The sequence below is a fragment of the Silurus aristotelis genome, assembly GCF_946808225.1.
Source record: "Silurus aristotelis genome assembly, chromosome: 1".
In the NCBI taxonomy this organism is placed as follows: Eukaryota; Metazoa; Chordata; class Actinopteri; order Siluriformes; family Siluridae; genus Silurus; species Silurus aristotelis.
The window spans coordinates 1,961,935-1,980,686 of NC_139574.1; the positions used below are offsets into that span (position 1 = coordinate 1,961,935).

Below are 18,752 nucleotides of genomic sequence, written 5' to 3' on the forward strand. Positions count from 1 at the left end.
ATCTGAAAGTTCCTAAATCAATGTAAGAACTCTTGGGTTGACGGGAAGACTGGCATTGTTTGTCTTCTCAACTTTGGTGCCCTTCTCCGGGTTGATGGAGAAAAACCACCTTTGTAAAGCAGAAAAAAGGTGACTATTAATAATCATAAATCTTTAATATGATCAAAAATAACTTAACAATATTTAATTTATTTGCTGATTAATCTTTTAACAAAGGTCAATAAATTATGTAAATTGTACTACTCATAGTTTGTTTACGTTCATGAATTAACATTAAACATTAACCTAAACAAATTATTAATATTAATTATATTACAACTGAATTAGAAATGCAATTGTTCATTGTTTAATTTAGTTCACAGTGGATTAACTACTGTTAACAAATCTATCATTATGAAACATAAGTACATTTAGAAATGAATATAAGGATTAATAAATGTTATAAAAGTATTATTGATTGTTAGTTTATGCTAACATAGTTAACTAATGTTACCAACGAAATCGTATTGTAAAAAGAAATTAGTGAAAAAAGTAAAGTTCTGGATGGAGTTCTCACATATTCTGCCATAGTCATTGTTGGTGATGGTATTTGCAGCGCTGCAAAAATTTAAAAAGATCCTTAATTCTGCTTTTATAGTGTCTTGCTTACAAAGATATTCTCTTTTTTTTTTGTCACTCTCATTATAGTTGTTCCTTTTATTTCCCGTCATCAGATACATGATCGTTGAGGTAAAATAAATAGTACACAGCAGTGTTTTTTTATTTATTTTTTGGTAACTCAGAAAACATTTCTATTTCATATATATACGTATGTGTGTGTCAGGGATCCACCTGCCACACCCCCTTTGGTGGCTCTCTATGCCTCTGCCCTCCCTGGAGCTCCAGGCGTAACTATGCACACCTGAAGCTCATCATCACTCCACCCCGCTCCTACATAAACCCCTCTCTTACATTCACTCGCCGTTCGTTATTAGATGTGTTGGGTGTTACGTACTGCTGTATGGTTTCTTGTTCCGTGCAGTACGCTATGCTGTCCGTGTCATTCGGACTCTACAATCCGGTACCGGCAACGCTTCTCCTCCCCGCACATCTCGGATCAGCTACACTTCTCCTCAAGCTCACCTCGGACTCTTTCCACCAAAGGACCGCCGTGTGTGTGTGTGTGTGTGTGTGTGTGTGTGTGTGTGCGTGAGTGTGTGTGCGTGCGTGTGTGTGAGTGTGCTCGTGTCTATCTCTCTCCCTCATTCCCATAATTAAACCTAAGCGAGCTGTATTCCGGCGTCCGCCTCCTGTTTCACTCGCACCCTGACAATATGTATGTGTGTGTATGTGTATGTGTGTGTGTCTGTATAAATATTGAAACAGTTTCTGAACAATAATGTTTTATTGTTATAAATACACAGCATTTTTTAAATTAATAATTAGCATATTAGCAATTTGGAGCACTATTTGTTGTTACCTCAGCAAATCTTACTATTATTTGTTACCACTGTAATCAGACTTTTGCTGATCAAAATGATTTCTGAGGTAACAGTAAAACAGTAGTGATTTCTTAGGTAACAATGTAGAAATCAGTACTGTTTTACTGTTACCTCAGAAATCATTTTGATCAGCAAAATCACAAAAAAGTCACAAAAGTCCTAAAAAAGTATACTGCAGTATTTTGTTTTGCTTTTTGTTATCTCAGAAATCATTTCTTTTACATTTTTACCTTGGAAATCAGACTGGTAACAAGAAAATATGATTTCAGAGGTAAAAAAAAAAAAAGAGGTAATGATATTTGATGTAACAAAAATAAGTACAGTGCAGTGTACACTTCCTTATAAACTGTAGTGTACTTTTTTTTCTTACCTCTTGTCAACACTTGTTACCTCAGAAATCATTATTATATTTTTTTTACATCAGAATTCAGTCAAATATTAAACAAAAAAACCTTAGTGATATAAATACACAGCAATTTAGTGATTTAAAACAGAGCAGTAATTTAGAGCAAAATAAATAAATGTTTTTGTTACCTCAGAAAGCATAGATTTTAACCCAGCCATTATGGATGTACAAGCCAGTGTACTCTTAGTGCAGGTCCCAAGCCCGGGTAAATGGGGAGGGTTGCGTTAGGAAGGGCATCCAGCGTAAAACATGTGCCAAATCAAATATGCGGATCACAAATGAGAATTTCATACCGGATCGGTCGAGGCCCGGGTTAACAACGCCCGCCACAGGTATCGTTAGCCGACAGGGTACCGGTGGAAATTGGGCTACTGTTGGCCGAAGGAGGAGAAGGAGAGGAGGAAGACGTCTACAGAGACGGCAGGAAAAGGAGCAGTGTAGGAGAGTAGAGGTTCGGGTTGGTACTTTAAATGTTGGTACTATGACGGGTAAAGGGAGAGAGATAGCTGATATGATGGAGAGGAGAAAAGTAGATATGCTGTGTGTTCAGGAGACCAAGTGGAAAGTGAGTAAGGCCAGGAACATTGGAGGTGGATTTAACCATGTTTTATCATGGTGTGGATGGAAAGAGAAATGGTGTAGGGGTGATTCTGAAGGAAGAGTACAGTAAGAGTGTAGTGGACATGAAGAGAGTTTCTGATAGGGTGATCGTGAAAGTGGAAGTTGAAGGGATGATGATAAATGTCATCAGTGCCTATGCTCCACAAGTTGGCTGTGAGATGGAGGAGAAGGAAAGATTCTGGAGTGAATTAGATGAAGTGGTAGATGGTGTACCTAGGAAAGAACGATTGGTGATTGGGGCAGACTTTAATGGGCATGTAGGTAAAGGGAACAGAGGTGATTAGGAGGTGATGGGTAGGTATGGTTTTTAAGCAGAGGAATGTGGAAGGGCAGATGGTGGTAGATTTTGCTAAAAGGATGGAAATGGCAGTGGTAAACACTTATTTTAAAAAGAAGGAGGATCATAGGGTGACGTATAAGAGTGGAGGAAGGTGCACACAGGTGGACTATGTGCTATGCAGGAGATGCAACCTAAAGGAGATTGGAGACTGTAAGGTGTTGGCAGGGGACAGTGTAGCTAGACAGCATCAGATGGTGGTCTGTAGGATGGTTTTGGAGACGAAGAAGAAGAGGAGGAGAGTGAGGACTGAAAGAAGAATAGGATGGTGGAAACTGAAGGAGGAAGAGTGTAGTGTGAGGTTCAGGGAAGAGGTCAGACAGAGGCTCAGTGGTGTTAAGGAGGTGTTGGATGATTGGGCAACTACTGCAGGAGTGATGAGGGAGGCAGCTAGAAAAGTACTTGGTGTAACATCTGGAAATAGAAAGCAAGACAAGGAGACGTGGTGGTGGAATGAGGAAGTGCAGGAGAGCATAAGGAGAAAGAGGTTGGCAAAACAGAAGTGGGATAGACAGAGTGATGAGAAAAGTAGGCAGGAGTACAAGGAGATGCGGCAGCAGGTTAAGAGGGATGTGGCGAAAGCCAAGGAAAAGGCATATGAGAAGCTGTATGAGAGGTTGGACACTAAGGAAGGAGAAAAGGATTTGTACCGATTGGCCAGGCAGAGGGACTGAGCTGGGAAGGATGCACTGCAAGTTAGAGCAGTAAAGGATGGAGAGGGAAATGTGTTGACTAGTGAGGAGAGTGTGTTGAGAAGGTGGAGGGAGTATTTTGAGCAGCTGATGAATGAGGAAAATCAGAGAGAGAATAGGTTGGATGATGTGGAGTTGGTGAAGCAGGAAGTGGATAGGATAAGTAAGGAGGAAGTGAGAGCAGCAATTAAGAGGATGAAGAATGGAAAGTCGGTTGGACCAGATGACGTACCGGTAGAAGCATGGAGATGTTTAGGAGAGATGGCAGTTGAGTTTTTGACCAGATTGTTTAACAGGATTTTGGAAGGTGAGAAGATGCCTAAGAAATGGAGAAGAAGTGTGCTGGTACCGATCTTTAAGCATAAAGGAGATGTGCAATCTTGCAGTAACTACAGGGGAATTAAGTTGATCAGTCACACCATGAAGTTATGGGAAAGAGTAGTGGAAGCCAGGCTGAGAGAAGAGGTGACCATCTGTGAGCAACAGTATGGTTTCATGCCGAGGAAGAGCACCACAGATGCCTTATTTGCTTTAAGAATGTTGATAGAGAAGTATAGAGAAGGACAGAAGGAATTGCATTGTGTATTTGTGGATTTAGAGAAGGCGTACGACAGGGTTCCAAGAGAGGAGTTGTGGTATTGTATGAGGAAGTCAGGTGTGTCAGAGAAGTATGTGAGGGTGGTGCAGGACATGTATGAGGACAGTGTGACGGCAGTGAAGTGTGCAGTAGGAACGACAGACTGGTTCAGGGTGAAGGTTGGACTGCATCAAGGATCGGCCCTGAGCACTTTCCTGTTTGCAGTGGTGATGGACAGGTTGACGGACGAGGTCAGACAGGAGTCTCCCTGGACTTTGATGTTTGCGGATGATATTGTGATTTGTTGTGAGAGTAGGGAGCAGGTTGAGAAGAGCGGTGAAAGGTGGAGATATGCGCTGGAGAAAAGGGGAATGAAACTCAGTAGAAGTAAGACAGAATACATGTGTGTGAATGAGAGGGAGGGCAGTGGAGTTGTGCGGTTGCAGGGAGAAGAGGTGGAGAAGGTGGAGGAATTCAGGTACCTGGGGTCAACAGTGCAAAGTAATGGTGAGTGTGTTAGAGAAGTGAAAAAAAGAGTGCAGGCAGGGTGGAGTGGGTGGAGAAGAGTGACAGGAGTGATTTGTGATAGTAGGGTATCTGCAAAAATGAAAGGGAAAGTTTATAGGTCTGTGGTGAGACCTGCGATGTTGTATGGATTAGAGACAGTGGCATTGAGTAAAAGACAGGAGGTGGAGCTGGAGGTAGCAGAGCTGAAGATGTTGAGGTTTTCGTTGGGAGTGACAAAGATGGATAAGATTAGAAATGAGTTTATTAGAGGGACAGCGCATGTAGGATGTTTTGGTGACAAGGTGAGGGAGGCGAGATTGAGATGGTTTGGACATGTGCAGAGGAGGGACATGAATTATATTGGTAGAAGAAGAATGCTGAGGATGGAGCCACCAGGTAGAAGGAAAAGAGGAAGGCCAAGGAGGAGGTTTATGGATGTGGTGAGGGAAGACATGCAGGTAGTTGGTGTAAAAGAGGCAGATGTAGAGGACAGGGTGGTATGGAGACAGATGATCTGCTGTGGCGACCCCTAATGGGAGCAGCCGAAAGAAGAAGAAGAAAAAAGCATAGATTTTTATATTTTGTGCATTTTTTTTTTTTTTTTTTTTTTACCATTTCTGAAGTAACAGAAAATACTGGTAAGTTCTGAGGTATCAAAAATGTTGATGATTACTGAGTACTGAGGTTACCAAAAAAAAGGTAAAGCTCTATGATAGTACACTGCAGTTTACACGTGTCCTAAGAAACTGTAGTGTACTTTTTTCTTGCATCAGAAGTGTACCTTAGAAATCAATCCTTTTTTTTTTTTTTTGGTTACCTCAGAAAGGTGTAGAGGTGACTCTAGAAGTGACGCTGCGGGTTGGTCCACCCCGCTGACCTTCGTCAGGTTTTATGACCTTGACCTTAGAGCCACGCCGGGCTCCTCTGTCCTACGTGGAGGTGCCGAGGCCCTCACACACTAGGCAGGGTCTGGTCAGTGGGGCGTGATTGGACACTCATTCCCAAAGCGTTACGACGCAGCTCTAGTTCCCGAATGGGGAACGTCTCTAGGTTATGAATGTACGTACAACACAGGGGCGTTCCCAAAGCGTTAAGATGCAGCGTCTTGTTCCCTCAGGGAACTAGGGTTACATTTGTAACCTAGAGACGTTTTTTTTTGTTACCTAAGTAATGAAGAGTTTGTTATAGAAGTGATGAAAACAGTGCAGGCAGGGTGGAGTGGGTGGAGAAGAGTCAAGTCATGTTTATTTCTATAGCGCTTTTCACAAGAGACATTGTCTCAATGCAGCTTTACAGATTTTTAAGAGTTAGGGTAAATGGTGTGCATTTATCCCTGATGAGCAGCCGTGGTGACTGTGGCAAGGAAAAACTCCCTTAGATGTTATGAGGAAGGAACCAGGCTCCAAAGGGGAAACCATCCTCATTTGGGTGACCTCAAAAGTGTGATTATAGTTTTTAAACAGTACAGAACACTGGAGAGTGAGAACTAACATGAGCGCTAGAATGTACGATTATGAATAATGTTCTTTCTACAGTCTTTTACAGTCATTTGTGGTTATAAAACTAGGAGCTACTGAGCAACTCATAAAATAGCTCAACAATTGCGATCATCACAGATCCAACACCAGCTTTTCCATGCCAGAGTCCAGTGTCCAAACTTCACATGAAGTGGGATCCAATTGCCACTGGTCTCTAGATATTCATAAGGTGGGACGTGACCGGGGCTGGAACAACCTCAGGATGCCTCGGGATGGGGAGAGAAAGAGAAACAGTGGAGAGGAATTAGCATAGCTGCTGTTCATGATATTAACAAGCACAAGTTGATAATGTGCATTTGATCAGATGTACTGGAGCACAAATTTATGACGTGATGTGTGTTATGTGTAGGCTTTGCTAAAAAGATAAGTTTTTAATCTACATTTAAACTGGGAGAGTGTGTCTGAGCCCCGAACACTGTCAGGAAGACTATTCCAAAGTGTAAGAGCTAAATGTGAGAATGCTCTACCACCTTTAGTGGACTTTGCTATTCTAGGGACTACTCAAAGCCCCGGGTTTTGAGATCTCAGGGAGCGTGATGGATTGTAGCGTGTTAGAAGACTGGAGTGATACATGGGAGCCAAACCATTTAGTGTTTTGTAAGTAAGTAGCAGTAGTTTGTAGTTGATGCGAAAATTGACAGGTAGCTGGTGTAGGGATGAGAAGATTGGGGTCATATGGTCATATTTTCTCAACCTTGTGAGAACTCTGGCTGCTGCATTCTGGACAAACTGTAGCTTGTTTATTAATGATGCAGGACATCCACCTAGTAATGCATTACAATAGTCCAGTCTGAAGTTCATAAATGCATGGATGAGCTTCTCTGCATCAGATATAGATAACATGTTTCCTAGCTTAGCAACATTTCTAAGGTGGAAGAAGGCTGTTTTTTTTAACATGGTCAATATGATTTTTAAAAAACAAGTTGGTGTCTAAAATAGAGTGGCAGAAGTGATTTGTGATAGTAGGGTATCTGCAAGAGTGAAAGGGAAAGTTTATAGGACTGTGGTGAGACCTGCGATGTTGTATGGTATAGAGTCAATGGCATTGAGTACAAGACAGGAGGTGGAGCTGGAGGTAGCAGAGCTGAAGATATTGAGGTTATCGTTGGGAGTGACAAGGATGGACAGGATTAGAAATGAGTTTAATATACATTGGATGTAGGATGTTTTGGAGACAAGGTAAGGGAGTTGAGATTGAGATGGTTTGGACATGTGCAAAGGAGGGACATGGGGTATATTGGTAGGAGACTGCTGAGGATGGAGCCACCAGGAAGGAGGAAAAGAGGAAGGGCAAGGAGGAGGTTTATGGATGTGGCGAGGGAAGACATGCAGGTAGTTGGGTTGAAAGAGGCAGATGTAGAGGACAGGGGGATATGGAGATGGATGATCTGCCGTGGCGACCCCTAATAGGAGAAGCCGAAAGAAGAAGGTGTAATCACTCCGCAGTTGATCAAATTGATTTCTGAGGTAACAAAAAAAGTACACTGTTGCGTACACTTTTTACCTCAGAAATCAGTTGGTATGAATACACAACAATTTAGTGATTTAAAACAGAACAGTTATTTAGAGGACCATAATTATAAAGTTATTTAATTACTAGTATTTGTTACCTCAGAAATTAGTCTGCTGCCGATCAAAATGATTTCTGAGATAAATTGTTTTTAATGATTTCTGAAGTAATAAAATAGTACACTGCAGAGTACACTTGTTACCTCAGAAACAATTTTTTTTTTTACCTTAGAAATCAGTCATGTATATGTCTAAAATCTTAGTGACATACATACACTGCACTTTAGTGATTTAAAACAGAAAAGTAATTTAGAGCACTATAACAATAAAATATAATTTTTTTGTTACCCTAGAAATCACTACTAAATTTTTCTCACCTCAGAAATAAGAAATTTTTATGTTTTTGCTTTTTTATAAAATTTTTATTTTTTTTTTACTATTTCTAGAATAACAAAACATGTTAATGATTTCCGAGGAAAAAAACTAAAATTAATGATCCATAAGGAAAAAATAAATGTAAACTGCAGTGTACACATGAACTCAGAAACTGTAGTGTATTTTTTCTTACCTCAGAGGTGTAATTTTTTACCTTAGAAATCATTACTATTTTTTGTTACCTCAGAAATCAGTTCGGCACTGATCAAACTCATGTCTGATTTCTGCAGTGCAATCTTGTTACCTCAGAAGTGTACTTTTTTGCTATCTCAGAAACCAATCATATATTTAAGCACAAAAATATTTGATAACTTTTTTGTATCACTAATAATTGTGTTAGCTCAGAAAGCATCACAATTTTTTGTTACCCCAGAAATTGGTCTGGTGCTCATCCAAAAGACTATTTTATTAATATAATTTCTGAGGTAAGAAAAAAGTACATTGCAGTGTACACTTGTTACCTCAGAAATCATTATTATTACAGTAAAACCCCGTTGGACGAGCATAATTCAGTCTTGAAAATTGCTCGTAGGTCCATTTGCTCATACGTTCAAACTAATTTTCCCCATACGAATGAATGTAAAAGCGATTTAATCCATTCCTGAGACCTTATTCGATCGCTTATTTCTACATTCAGCCTATTTTAACAAACAAATACACCGCGAATTACTGTAATGTAAACATAACTTACAATAACATTACTCATGTGGACGTGGTTGATTGGGAGTGTAAGACACGCACCACGCTCGTAACCTCCTCGGTTTCCATGGTAATTCTATTTACTTTCATTTTCACAGCACCTTCACTGATTTTCTTGGGAGTAATTTTTCAATATTTCTAGTGAAATAAAAATATAAAACTAAAAAAGTTTTTGTATTTGCTGCACTGAACAACTAGAGAGACCGAGTGATACGTCATAAACTAAGCGACTGATGCTTCCTTCAGCCGAAAGCGGGGAACCGGCAGTGTGGGTTTGCTTGTGCCTTAGAAATTTGCTCGTGTAAATAGGGTAGAATTTTGCGAGTAACGTCGCTCATATCTCCGTTTGCTTGTACTATAGGCTGCTCATACAACAGGGTTTTACTGTATTTTTTCAGAAATCTTTATATATATATATATATATATATATATATATATATATATATATATATATATATATATATAAAACAAAAAAACCTTACTGACATAAATACACAGCTATTTAGTGATTTGAAACAGAAAAGTAATTTAGAGCACTATAACAATAATATATAATTTTTTTATTACCTCAGAAGAGAATTTGTATGTTTTTGCTTTTGTCATTACAATTTCTTTTCCAATTTCTGAAGTAACAAAAGAAAAGTAATGATCTATGATGTAACAAAAAGGTAAACTGCAGTGTTTAAGCACAAAAAAATATTTAATTACTTTTTTTATTACTACTATTTTTTTTTTTTTTTTTACCTCAGAAGGCATAACTATTTTTTGTTACCCAAAATTGGTTTGGTGCTCATTCGAAAGACTATTTTATTTTAAATTTTTATATAATTTCTGAGGTAACAAAAAAGTACATTGTAGTGTACACTTGTTACCTCAAAAATCATTATTATGATTCTTTTTTTTACCTCGAAAATCAGTCAATAAATATATTTATGCAGTTCCAAAAACATTTTCATAAATATATAGTTATATAAATACACAGCAATTTAGTGATTTTAAACAGAAAAGTAATTAAGAGCACTATCAAAATCTTATATTTTAATTACTATTTATTTTTTATTTAGTGAGTTCCCAGCCAACATGTCCATGTGGGCCCCACATGGGTTTTATCTGGGTTATATGGGCATCATGTGGGCATGGGGTCAGAGTAGGCACTTTGATGGGCTGAATGTGGGCCCCAGTTAGGTTGCCCATTTTGTTTATTCGAGGGCCTTGTATGGGCCACATTTCGGCTATATTTATCTATAGTTCTCAAAAGAAATGTATCATTTAATTATTCAATTGATGATAAATTCAATTAATATGTTTTTTGCGTGTTTTATAACATCAACAGATTAAAAAAATATATATATTTACAATACCATGATATGACCTTTAAAAAAAGAAAAAAGAAAAAAAGAATCGGTTGTGCAGCTCACAGAGTCTCTCATTGGCTCCTGTGTTCCCGCCTTCTGATTCTGAGGAAAGGGTCATCACTCACTACCACTGGAGCACCTGACCTGACCTGGAGCACCTGACCTGACCTGGAGAACCTGACCTGACCTGGAGCACCTGACCTGACCTGGAGCACCTGACCTGACCTGGAGAACCTGACATCTCTGTCATGGTAAAAAATTATCTTTTGTTTTAAATTAATCACATTTTACTGTTTACTGTTTATTTAATGTATACTTCTGAAAGATTTATAGTAATTAAAGTTACAGGCATGATATAAAGAAGGTCAGTGTGGAGAGTGAACTGGTTTACCTCAGAGATAAACACCTGTGGAGAAACTGAACATTCTTATCGATTAGCAGATAACTAGGAAATTGTCTACTAAAATGTGGAAATACCGACTTTTTAAACCATTTTCACCCGTGTTTTCTCCATATAGTGTCCTCATGATAACAGGAGGGTGAAACAGTAAAAGCACTGTGGAGTCTCTTTCTCTTTCACTACCTCAATAACATGTGTATATACAATACACAGAGAAAAACTCTGAGGAGATTGTGATAATACTTAACATTATTTTAATGTGATTTGGGTGAAATAGGTAGAGGTGATAAACGTTAATTTTTATATAATTTCTAAACATTAATAAAAATATGATACGTTATGATTACGGTAAAGATAAGGTCAATTTGCGCCGTTCAGAAAGTCAGTCAGAATCTTAATTGGCTCTAAAGCTGCATGCCTGAAGTAATCCAGACTTTAGCCAAAAGCAGACCATAATCCAGCCATAACCCATTCACACCTCCAGAAATCAGCCACAGCTGTCCCGCTACAAAGCCAGAATTTCCAAATTGACCAGATTTACCCCAGAACCCACCCACAATTTATCCAGAAGCCCCAGATGTCTACCATAAAAGGCCCAAATTGACCATATTTACCCCAGAACCCAACCACAACTTATCCAGAAGCCCACCAAAAAAAGCCATAACTGTACCAAAATGATTCAACTATGTAAAATGTGTATATTCAAAAAGCACAACCACACAAATGCAAATTAACGTGTGATTGTTGTTATAAAAAAAACATGGTAATAAAAAATTATACCAAAGCAATCAAATCAAAATACAAGAATAACACACAGCAAAGAAAAACTACATTATAAACAAATCTGATCTGATCAATTAACAGTTTGGGCAAATGGTGGATTAGAAGGTGTTTACAACCTTGTGATTTTTAGTCTTTTTAATTTTATTTTTTTAGTTCTGATAGTCTTATGCTCATGTAACTTGCATGCTTTATACATGGTTGATGCAGTAGCATGCTCTACTTTATATTAATTTTTTTGCTTTACAGGTAGCCTGAAGCAGAACCGTTTGCTGAAAACTGTCAGTAAGAAAGAGCTGGAGAAAGCGCTTGGTAAATGGTTCACAAATGCAAGAGACAGAGAAGGCAACCGTGCTTTGAGAGCCCAGCGGGACCATGATCAGAGTGCAGTACAGCCGGAAGTGTAAGTCATATAACCTATAGCTAGGGCTGCACAATTAATCATATTTTATCCTGATCACTGTTTTTGCCTCTGTTTAATTAAAGGAATACTCCACCCTAAAACGAAAAATATCTTATAAATTACTGATCCTCAAGGCATCTATACGGTGGCTGAGAGAGCTCAACACGCTGCAATTGAAGAAAACACATGCAAATAAAAAAAAACACCAGCAAATTAAAAAAATTAACGTTATAAGTTTGACAACACATGTGCTGTAAACCCCCACAACACAACCAAACACAGAAACACGCTGCAAATCCTCACAACACAACCAAACACAGAAACACGCTGTAAATCCTCACAACACAACCAAACACAGAAACACGCTGCAAACCCTCACAACACAAACAAACAGAAATACGCTGCAGATTCTCACAACACAACCAAAGACAGAAACACGCTGCAAACCCTCACAACACAACCAAACACAGAAACACGCTGTAAATCCTCACAACACAACCAAACACAGAAACACGCTGCAAACCCTCACAACACAAACAAACAGAAACACGCTGCAGATTCTCACAACACAACCAAACACAGAAACACGCTGCAAACCCTCACAACACAAACAAACAGAAACACGCTGCAGATTCTCACAACACAACCAAACACAGAAACACGCTGCAAACCCTCACAACACAATGCAAACCCACACAACACAACCAAACACAGAAACACACTGCAAACCCTCACAACACAACCAAACACAGAAACACGCTGCAAACCCTCACAACACAACCAAACACAGAAACACGCTGCAAATCCTCACAACACAACCAAACACAGAAACACGCTGCAAATCCTCACAACACAACCAAACACAGAAACACGCTGCAAATCTTCACAACACAACCAAACACAGAAACATGCTGCAAATCCTCACAACACAACCAAACACAGAAACACGCTGCAAATCCTCAAAACACAACCAAACACAGAAACACGCTGCAAACCCTCACAACACAACCAAACACAGAAACACGCTGCAAATCCTCACAACACAACCAAACACAGAAACACGCTGCAAATCCTCACAACACAACCAAACACAGAAACACGCTGCAAACCCTCACAACACAACCAAACACAGAAACACACTGCAAATCCTCACAACACAACCAAACACAAAAACACGCTGCAAATCTTCACAACACAACCAAATAGCACAGATTACAAAATAAATGTTTCAAGGGGACCACAACAAGTGACAAACCCATCTGGGACTGCTTATTGTTCAATGTCTATTCGTCAGTGGTGTTGATGTGTGTCGATGACCTGAAAGGTGAGTTGTTTGTTTATGATTCCTTGGCCTTTTGGATGTTATTATCCTAAATAATCTGATGAAATACACAATTAACTGTAAAACGTTATTATGTTAACTGGCAAAGCCAAGGAATCATGATCAGGATGTTAAAATAAACAAAAAAAACACCTTTCAGATCAACAACCAACACCACTGATCAATAGACACTGAACAAGCAGTCCCAGGGTCGTCACCTGTTGGGGTCCCCATGAAACATTTATTTTGTGGTCTGTGCTGTTTGCAGTGCAAATTGATGGTTGTGTTGTGAGGATTTGCAGGACTTTTCTGTATTTAGTTGCACTGTGAGGATTTGCAGGACGTTTCTGTATTTAGTTGCGTTGCAGCACGTGGTGTTTAACTGATGATGTTTTCTTGATTTGCTGGTGTTTTTTTTCTATTTGCTATGTTTTCTTCAGTTGCAGTGCGTTGAACTTTCTGGGCCACCGTGATCCGAGGTGTGACTTACATCTTTCAGCTGATCAAAATCATTGTTCTAATCACTGGCTTTTGGCAATGGCCAAATATTCATTTAAGAGTCAAGTTCATACGCAAGGTTGATATTTTAATTGTTACATTCATAAGTTTTGGATTCCATGACTGGTCCCCCGGCATAAGTTATTACTGTACGAGGCAAAGGTGGGAACAATTCACTGATGAGATTCTAGGATATGTCTTAATTGATGCATGTTTTTTTAGATGCTGCTGTGAATGGTTGTATTTTAAAATGTACTAAATGCCCCTGCGTGACCACCTCTGAACCACGTGTGAAATCTAGCCAATAGGCAAGCCGTGACGTCATAGACAGGCGACGTCGCGTAAACCAGGAAGCTACAAGATGGCTGTGCGGTGGTAGCGACATTAGCTTCTGCCCGTTCAGGTAAGCGCTTTGAGTGTGTTATCTGTGCAGTCATGCAGAGAATTCTGTCTGCGTGTTTCCCGCTTGCCCCGATTCATTTCGGGGGGGTGACACGCGGCCGATGTGTTGTTTGCTTAGCTTAGGAGCATGCTTAGTCGGCTCTCGAGGGTATTGGTTGTTAGCATTTTAGCCGTGTGGCTATGCGCTCCCGGCTGCGAGGCGAGCTCCCGTTCCCCAGGGATTGCGCTCGTTTGCCGGTTCCTTCTCCGGTGCGTGTGACGCGGTGCCCCGTATTCTTCCTCCGAGGTGGTAGAATTTTCGGGAAGCGCTCTCCAAGGTGAGCGCTCTCCCTCGCGGCTTCAGCTCTCGATGGTATCGGCTGTTAGCATTTTAGCCGTGTGTCTATGCGCTCCCGGCTGCTAGCCGAGCTCCCGTTCCCCGGGGAGAGCACTCGTTTGGAATCGGTTCTTTTCCCGGTGTGTGTGACGCGGTGCTCCGTATTTCTTCCTCCGAGGTGGATGAAATTTCAGAAAATTAGGGGAAGCATGCCTGGCGGCTGCTTCTTCTCCCGGTGCGGGCGGCGCAGCATTGCATGTCTCTCTCTCCAAGGAGGATGAGATGATGAATGCTAGCGAGCCTGCGGTCTTCTCACAGCCTGTGCTGTATGTGGAGCTCCTTGAGGTCGTGGCGCGGGCCGGGTCCGAGCTGGATTTAGCTTGGCCGGTCATGTGGCAGAAGCAGCGCGCACCCAGTGAGCTGGTTGAGCATTTCCTGTGCCCTGTGTCACAGCCTCAGCACCTTCCCTGATCTGCGCACCGAGGTGTCTGGGTCCTGGGAGGCCCGTGTGTGCGCGCGTGCTTTTCTGATGTTCTTTCGCTGTGCGCGAATGTTGTTGGAGCGCAGTGGCGCGGCTACGGGACAATGCCGCTTGTGGTAGAGACGCTAGCTAGCTATCTCTCCCCGAGTGTTGCGTCTGTGACGCTATTGGTTTGCCTACGAAGAGCCGCTTGGCTCTGGTGGGTAGGGCTACGTGGCAGGTCAGGCTACAGGTTGCTTCCACACGATGAGTGTGTTGCAGGCATACCAGGCTGGCCTGCTATGGGGGATGATGCAAGCTTCCGTCTGAGTGCCATGGTGTCCCCTCCTGGCCTGACCTGGTAACGCTGAAGGTAAGGGCGATTGCTGGCGGGTTCAGGAGACCGCGGTGGCGTTTCAGTGTTAGTTCCTCACTGCTCCGATGGGGCTGCTCGGCGGCAGCCTCGCCCTGGTACGTCCAGGCACAGCGAAATAGCCCGGTGAGAGAGTGTTGCCACCCGATTCCCGCGTGGAGGTCCTAGGGGCCCCTGGCGACACTTTAAGCCCGAGGAGGGGCTGGACGGCCTGAGGATCGTCCTCGCCTCTAGTGAACGGGCTGTGGTGTGTAGGCCTGATGGCTTGCATCTTGGAGGGCGGTGCGCACCTCATGCTACGGTGCTCGTCCCTCCCCGGCACCACCGGGAGGCCGGTCTGTCAGCCCTGCCACAGGGTGTTCAGGACGCTGCCTCCCTCTAGCGGTTAACTCCCTTATTTCCGCCGGTAAGTTCGTTGCAGATGGGGGTCATCCGCTACCTCTCAGGGGGCTTTAGTACGCTGCTCCTGCCATTTGGGTTCAGGAGGACTGTCTGCTAGCCCTGCCACAGGTCGTGTTCAGGGCGCAGCTTTCTCCAGCGGTTTGCTCCCCATATTCCGCCCGTATGCTCGCTGCGGATGGGGGTTATCCGCCGCCTCTCAGGAGGTGTAGTCGGCTGCAGAGCACCGCTCCAGCCGCTCTGAGTGGGTCAGGGGCCAGCCCCGAGGGGTTGGTTCTTCCTGTGGCGACTTTCTGTCAGTCTGGAGGGCTGCCTGGATTCTCTCGGGGGTCCTGCATACTGTGGAGAAGGGCTGGGCGATTCAGTTCGCGTCTTCTCCTCCCTGGTTCAACGGGGTGTGTCCCACCCTGGTGGGACCCGAGCAGGCTCTGGTCCTGGGACAGGAGGTGCGTGCTCTCCTGAGGAAACGGGTCATCTAGGTTGTTCCCTCCTCCTTGTTCAGAGAGTCAGGCTTCTACAGCCCGTGCTTCGTTGTTCCAAAGAAGAACGGTGGGTTGCATCCCATTCTGGATCTCCACTCCTTGAACCACTTACTTTTGAGGCTCGGGTTCAGGTTTCTCGTTTAGTCGTGTCTTAGGTCAAGTCCGAGGACTGATTTGTCATACGCTAGATCTGGAGGTTGCATGCTCCCATGCAGCCGTCCTTCACCGCACACGGGAGGTTCCTGAGGTTGCTTTCGGGGCGAAGCTTACCAATATCGGTCCTTACGTTCGGCCTAGCGCTCTCACCCCGTGCCTTCACAGAGTTCACATCCGCATTTTGTATTATATCGACGAATGGTTGATGTTGGCTCGTTAGAGCACCAGGCATTTCGGCATTGAGATGCTGTTCTCGCCTGCATGAAGGTACTGGGGTTCAGACTGAAACGCTGGGTAGAGTGTACTTTTCCCCAGCGCGGAGAACCACTTTCCTTGGCGTGGTGTGGGACTCGGGCGGGTTGCGGGCACGGTTGTCTCCCACCTGGTTTGTTGTCATCCTCACTGCAGTCAGGAGGGTAGGAGCAGGCCAGCCAGTCACTGTGAGGCAGTTCCAGAGGCTGCTGGGTCTCATGTCGGCAGCGTCCAGTGTATTTCCACTCGGCCTTCTCCGCATGTGGCCCCTCCAGTGGTGGCCCCGGGGCAGGAGGATTTTCCCCCTGCGGTGGTGGCAGCATCATGGTTTGGGCCTGCTTTTCTTCAGCAGGGACAGGGAAGATGGTTAAAATTGATGGGAAGATGGATGGAGCCAAATACAGGACCATTCTGGAAGAAAACCTGATGGAGTCTGCAAAAGACCTGAGACTGGGACGAAGATTTGTCTTCCAACAAGACAATGATCCAAAACATAAAGCAAAATCTACAATGGAATGGTTCACAAATAAACATATCCAGGTGTTAGAAAGTCAAAGTCAAGACCTGAATCCAATCGAGAATCTGTGGAAAGAACTGAAAACTGCTGTTTACAAATGCTCTCCATCCAACCTCACTGAGCTCGAGTTGTTTTGCAAGGAGGAATGGGCAAAAATTTCGGTCTCTCGATGTGCAAAACTGATAGAGACATACCCCAAGCGACTTACAGCTGTAATCGCAGCAAAAGGTGGCGCTACAAAGTATTAACTTAAGGGGGCTGAATAATTTTGCACGCCCAATTTTTACATTTTTTTATTTGTTAAAAAAGTTTGAAATATCCAATAAATTTCGTTTCACTTCATGATTGTGTCCCACTTGTTCTTGATTCTTCACAAAAAATTACAGTTTTATATCTTTATGTTTGAAGCCTGAAATGTGGCAAAAGGTCGCAAAGTTCAAGGGGGCCGAATACTTTCGCAAGGCACTGTACATCTTGTCACTATTTGTATGAAACTGTTAACCATTTAAAGAATGTTTAATATAAGTTAAAACCATGAGTATAAGTTAAAAACTCTGGTGAATATGGAGAACATTAAAGTCATTGAATTGAGGGGTGTAACAGTTTTAATATAAAATTTTGCACCAAATAACAATATTTCTAATGTATTCCAAAATCCTTAATTTGGAATAATAATAATATTGTTAATAATTGTATCATAAAAAAATATATATGTACACTTTAATGTACTGTGTATGCTCTGTATGTTTGCTCTCCCTGTATGTTGTTTTTTATTCTTGGATAGAGCCCTTATTCGCAAGGGTGGATCTGTTTTCCCCACTTCTATTTCCTTTGTGAAAAGACTGTTGAAGTGCTGATTCTACTGTGGGATTAGGAAAATACATTATAACAAATACTCTAATAAATACTATTAAATAAAATAAAACCAATTAACAGATAAATGCATCCACATCTGACATGTTGTTTATTATCCTTAACAAATAATTAACATTCAGGGTGATCTGGTTTCCGCTCTGAGGTCACACCTGAGAGAACTAAATCTGAACTACAATAATCAGGAGTGAAGCTGCTCTCTGATCTACTGAAGGATCCACACTGTAAAATGGAGACACTACAGCGAGTTACTGACATATACATCTCTCTGTAGATTTTACAAGAGATTCTTTATTTATTGTATTTTTAATGTTACACTCTACACTCTTCACCTCTATTACACACAGAAAAATAGGGCTATTGTTTCTGTACCTGAAGGTACACTGTTAAAAAAAAATCTGTAAAAAAACGGTAAAAAGACTGGCAGCAGGGCTTCCAGAGATAATCCATTAAATTACAGAAATAACCATTTTACTAAATTACTGGCAAAAAACTGTAAAAATACAGAATAGACTTTATGGTCAAAAGTACTTAAATTACAGAATATTACTGTTGATAAATATTTTTTTAACTATAGAAAAACAGATAAATTCTGTCAAATAACTCAAATAACAAACAACCAACTGTCAGGTTAATCACCATAAATTTAAGGTTTTCAGTTGTTATTTTATAAAACCGATCTGTATATTTACATTAATTTACTGTAAAAGTATAGTTTTCCTCATGTACAATAACGATGAAATAAATCCAGAAAGCACATATTTGAAAAAGGTTTGTATATTTAATCTCTGTAAATAAAAAGGCATTTCCTGTATAAATACACATCATTAATTACAATAATCAAGACATTTTGTATAAAAATACTCAATTCATAACACACAGACAAACGTCTGTAGATAGATCTTAACTGTTCATTTTCCAGACATATTACAGTTTACATTTTTGGACAGTAGAGGAATGAGC

General features: G+C 41.5%; 1 protein-coding gene and 1 long non-coding RNA gene across 2 annotated transcripts in view; one reads left to right on the plus strand and one right to left on the minus strand.

The window, feature by feature from the left end:
- Positions 1-18,752, minus strand: part of LOC310727127 (uncharacterized protein) — a 564,745-nt gene that overhangs the window by 43,042 nt on the left and 502,951 nt on the right. The window lies entirely within an intron of this gene.
- Positions 10,211-11,962, plus strand: LOC310730747. Its single transcript, XR_014534944.1, has 2 exons — positions 10,211-10,408; positions 11,587-11,962. It is a non-coding gene; the product is annotated as an uncharacterized lncRNA (long non-coding RNA).